This window comes from Carlito syrichta, unplaced genomic scaffold, assembly GCF_000164805.1.
Source record: "Carlito syrichta isolate Samal-C Ts95f unplaced genomic scaffold, Tarsius_syrichta-2.0.1 Scaffold303177, whole genome shotgun sequence".
NCBI lineage: Eukaryota > Metazoa > Chordata > Mammalia > Primates > Tarsiidae > Carlito > Carlito syrichta.
Genome location: NW_007247273.1, coordinates 234,722 through 240,161, shown reverse-complemented (window position 1 = coordinate 240,161; position 5,440 = coordinate 234,722). Strand labels below are relative to the sequence as shown.

The following is a 5,440-nucleotide window of genomic DNA, read 5'->3' as shown; positions in this document are numbered from 1 at the left end:
CTCAGGCAATCCACTCACCTCAGCCTCCCAAAGGCGCGGGATTACAGGCTGAGACACCGGAGCCCGGCTAATTTTGGATTTATTGTAGAGACGAGGTCTCACCAAGTTGCCTGGGCAGGTCTCGAACCCATGGGCTCGGGCAATCCACTCGCCTAGGCCTCCCAAAGTGCTGGGATTATAGGCTGAGTCACCGAGCCTGGCCTTCAGTTGTATTTCTACTCACAATTAATAAATGCATTCTTCCATCTTCAAAATCATGATACAACAGCCTGTAACTTCCAGCATGCCCATCTCTTTTTTAGAAAATAAAGGCACCATTAATAAAACAAGGCTGGGCATGGTGGCTCAAGCCTGTGAGAGGATTGCCTGAGTCCAGAGGTTTGTGAACAGGAAACTCGGTGAGACCTCGTTTCTATGATAAATCAAAAAATTAGCCAGGCATGGTAGTGAGCACCTGTAGTTCTGGCTACTTGGAAGGCTGAGGTGGAAGGATCACCTGAACCCAGCAGGTCGACGCTGGGGTAGCGGTGAGCATTCCACTCTACTCCAGCCTGGGCGACGAAGTGAGACTCCAACTCTAAATCAATCAATCAATCAATCAATCACATAAGACAACAGATGCTGGCGAGGATACAAAGGAACGCTTTTACACTGTTGGTGGGAATGTAAACTAGTGCAACCTCTTTGGAAAACAGTGTGGTAATTTCTAAAAGAACTAGTAATTGACCTTCCATATGACCTAGCAATCCCCCTACTGGGAAAAACCCAGAGAAACTCAAATTATTCTACAAAAAAAGATAGCTGAACACACGTTTATTGCAGCACTATTCACATTAGCAAAAACATGAAACCAACCATACTGCCCATCAAAACCTGACTGTATTAAAAAAATGTGGTTTATATACACAATGGAATATTACGCAGCCATAAAGGACAAACATATGAACTTCACAGGAACTTGGATGTATTTAGAGTCTATCATATTCACTGATCTATCACAGAAACAAAAAACACAGTACCACATGTTCTGACTCATAAGCGGACCCTGAACATTTACCATAATACTGTAAGAAAGGGATTGGCAACAGCAGGATACTGCTGGGGTGAGGGGAGGGAGGGCGGACACACACATCAATAAGGATACCTGATCTCAAACCAGGCAAAGTGGGGACCAAAGAGGGGCCCAAACTTTACCTGGACAATGACCACTTGTATACCTAATCCTGAACTGTACCCCACATCTTTAAAATAAAATTTAAAAAATAAGTAAATAAAGGCACCGTAGTCTCAAGATTGAAAATAATTTATCAGCCGAACTCGGTGGCTCAGCCTGTAATCCCGCACCCTTGGGAGGCTGAGGTGAGTGGACTGCCTGAGCCCACGGGTTCGAGACCCGCTTGGGCAGCGAGACCTCATCTCTACAATAAATCAAATAAATCAGCCGGGCGTGGTAGCGTATGCCTGTAATTCCGGCTAGTTGGAAGGCTGAGGCGGAAGGATCGCCGGAGCCCCGCAGGTCGAGACTGCAGTGGCTGGAAGTGGCCACTGCACTCCAGTCTGGGCGACAGAGTGAGACTCCAACTCAAAAAAAAAAGAAAAGAATTTATCTTTGTTCTTTAGTTTTTTTCAATTGCTGACCCTCTCAAAAAACAAAATTAAACGTTCTCCCGTGTTAAAATTTAATAATTTGGAGTTTAACAGACATTTAACAAAACAAGTCGTGAGAGATGCCAAAATAAATGAAAGCTAGAGGTTCCATATGAAATCTCATTATAACATCCCAAATCACTGCAAAGACTAGGACATGTTTTGAAAACATCACTCCTAACCAAATATCACAAAAGTCCAAATGGCAAATGACAGCACTTTGCAGACTATGTGGTATAATTCCCAGTAATACACTAAATTATGCAATTATACACAGAAAGAGTAAGACAGATCTCTTGTCAAATTTATTTGATTTTTACCTGGGAAAGACAACTTAAGAATTTCCATGTTTATCAAAATAAACCTAAAGGAAAATTCAGTTTGCTAAAAACTCTATTTTTCCTCCATTTCCTCTTTTAAAGAAAGGCCAAGGTCCCTTGCCCATTTTTCAAATGAGTTTTTGGTTTGCTTGCTATTGAGTTGTTGGAGCTCCTTATATATTTTGGGTATTAATCCTTTATCAGATATATGACTTGCAAATATTTTCTTCCAATTCCTAGGAGTTAAAAAATGGGCAAGGGACCCTGATAGACATTTCTCAAAAGAAGACATATAAATGGCAACAGATGTATTTAAAAATGCTCTACGTTGTTAATCATTAGGGAAATGCAGATTACAACTACAATGAGATATTGTCCCATACCTGTCAGAAGGACTTTTCTCAAAAAGAAAGTGTTGGCAAGGACATGGGTAAAATGATACCCTAGTGCACTGTTGGTGGGAATGTAAATTAGTACAGCCACGATGGAAAACAGTATAGAAATTCCTCAAAACATTAAAAATAGAATTACCAGCTGGGCTCGGTGGCTCAGCCTGTAATCCAGTGCTTTGGGAGGCTGAGGTGAGTGGATTGCCTGAACCCGCGGGTTCGAGACCCGCCTGGGCAACTTGGCGAGACCTCATCTCTACCATAAATCAAAAAATTAGCCGGGTTTGGTAGCGCAAGCCTGTAGTTCCAGCTACTCGGAAGGCTGAGGTGGAAGGATCGCCGGAGTCCAGCAGGTCAAGGCTGTGGTGGCCGGGAGCAGCCACTGCACTCCAGTCTGGGTGACAGAGTGAGACTCCAACTCAAAAAAAAAAAAAAAAAATAGAATTACCACATGATCCAACAATCTCACTTCTGGATATTTACTCAAAAGGATTGAAATCAGTTTGTTGAAATGTCTGTGGCCCACATTCACTGTAGCACTATTCACAATAGCCAAGTTATGGAATTGACCTAAGAGTCCATCAACAGATGAATGAATAAAGAAAATATGTTCGATATACACAAAGGGAATATTATAGAGTCCTATAAAAGATTGAAGTTCTGTTACTTCCAACAACATGGACAGAACTGAACATTATGCTAAGTGCAAGAAGTCAGGCACTGGGAGACAAATACTCCATGTTCTCACTTATATGCAGAATCGAAAACAATCAAACTCATAGAAGTGGAGAGCAGAATGGTGGTTACTGAGGTTGGGGGTGGCACGAATGGGGAGGAGATGGTCAAAGTGTACAAAATCTCAGTTACACAAGAGGAATATATTTTTTCTTTTTTTGACTTCTACTGCACAGGGCTGCAAATCTAGTTAACAATACAGTATTGTGCATTTCAGAATTGCAAAGTTTTGAAATTATAAAAATGTAATAAAGGCTAAGGTCGAAGCCAGTGAGATTCTAAGATTAGCCATAATGTTCCAGAGCAATTACATGGCATCCTGCGTGAATGGCTTCAAAAGTTGTTGTTGTTGTTTTGAGTCTTGGTCTCATTCTATTGCCCAGGATGGACTGCAGTGGCACAATCATGGATCACTGCAACCTCTACCTCCCGGCCTCAGGTGATCCTCTCGCCTCAGCCTCCAGAGTAGCTGGGACTACAAACGTAGGCTACCACACCTGGCTAATTTATTTTTTTTTGTAGAGTCGAGGTCTTGCTATCTTGCCCAGGCTGGTCTCAAACTCCCGGGTTCAAGCAATCCTCCCACCTCGCCCTCTCAAAGTTCTGGGATGAAGGCATGAGCCACTGCGCCCAGCCCAAAGGCTCTTCAATACTGGGCAAGGGAAACAAACAACATGTTTGTGAAGTGGACTAGATGTCATTAAAAACACTGTGGAGATGACTAAACGCCTTGCCATTTACCCTTTGGCTACGCTCAAAGCTGCAGAGACCATACTGAAGCTGTGTTCCTGCAAACTAAACACAGGCACTGAAACAACTCACAGACGACAAATGCAATTTCCTGATTGTTGATACCAGACAGGAATGACAATCAGCAACCTTTTCACTGCCCTTAAAATAAGTTAAGCACTGCTTTATATCACAGGTGGCTTAATAAAACAAGACACACTCATCAAGTAAAAACAATTCTTTAGAACCCAGAAGTCTACAAGCTAGACTACATAGCATATGCTTCCCCCATCCTTTTTAGAAAAGCATTTAACCCTTAACCCGCTGCCTCTGCCAATACTTCTAGGCACCTACTGCCCAGCTATCTAGCCTGGGTGCTCGTTCACCAACCGGTCCTAGTTTTTCATTGCCCAGATAATTCTGAATCGCCCAAATCTTCCTGATCTTTCTAGGCTGGTCTCCAAGCTCACTTCCCCGGTAGAGCTTTTCTGACCCTCACCATGACAAACTCCTTAACACCTACAGCAATTCACTACTGCCACTTTTTCTAGCCTATTGCTCTCTCAGAGTGAGTGCTTGCAGGCAAAAACTGTATCTGCACTTTGTTCTCTCTCCCCTCCAGCTGCAGCTAGAGCCCAAGGAGAGGAGGTGCACTCAATCAGCAGGTGGTGATCTCCATATCCAGCCGCCAGCGCCAGGCTGTTTCAGTCCACCTCAGTAAGGCCACAGAAATTCTTCCAGGACCTTTACTGCCAAGTCAGCACACCACCACCACCTTCTCCTGGACAGCAAATTCACTCGGAGTCCTCAGGCGTGCATCGGGTGCCCAACAGGTTTCTTTCCTTTCAGAATCCTTAGATGAAACGAGGCCCTCTTACCGGTTAAGGCACCGATGGAGCATTCTTCCACAGACGGGGTACAGACGCTCAGGCGCCAAGCTAACCAGAGGGGCAAACCAACGTCTCAGACATTCGCCCCCAGCCTTGGAGTCCTCCTTCCCGCTGCCTCCCGAGGCGGCTCACCTTGGAGGCAGGAAAGCAGCCGCTCAGGGAGAGTCACCACCTTTCCAAAGCAGGCTCCAAAGAAGCTGCCCATTCATCACCCAGTCAGGGCTGTCAGCGGCTAGCTGAGAGCGAAACTCAGACGCCAAACGCTTCCACAAAAGCCCCCTCACCAGCTGGCCAACAATTACGGCGTTCAGACACTCCACAGCAACTCCGCGGGCCTGGCTGGATTCTTGATGGTGTCCGTCAGGAGGACTGAGACTACAAGCCTCCAGGTTAACTTGCCACCTCTCTTTGTGTTACTAAAACGTGGATCAAGACTTAGGACCCATCCCATTCTGGAGAGGTGACCGAGCTTGCCACACCGATGACCGCTATGCCGTTCTCAGTTTCCGGACCTCCGGGCGTCTCTCCCACCCACCTCCTTTCTGAGCTGTGTCTCGTTCGCAAACGGAGGGAAAAAAGCAAACACCACCCAAAGCCAAAAATGGCAAACGACCAAAAGGCTCCCCGTGCCAGATCGAATCATCCAGGCCTCAGCTCCCTACGTGGGAAGTCCCGCCGTCGCGAGGGCGGGCGGGCAAAGCCCCGGGGAGGCGACCGGGCCGAGGTGGGC

General features: G+C 45.6%; 1 protein-coding gene across 3 annotated transcripts in view; it reads right to left on the bottom strand.

The window, feature by feature from the left end:
• The window catches only part of TMEM248 (transmembrane protein 248), a 33,916-nt gene that overhangs the window by 27,741 nt on the left and 735 nt on the right, over nt 1-5,440 (bottom strand). For 2 of the 3 annotated variants that reach the window (XM_008057974.2, XM_008057976.2), the window contains exon 1: nt 4,843-4,864. The exons of the other annotated variant lie outside the window; for it this stretch is intronic. The gene's annotated coding sequence lies outside the window, so the exon portion shown is untranslated. Of the gene's footprint in view, nt 1-4,842; nt 4,865-5,440 lie in introns of those variants that run through there. 3 annotated transcript variants of the gene reach the window in all.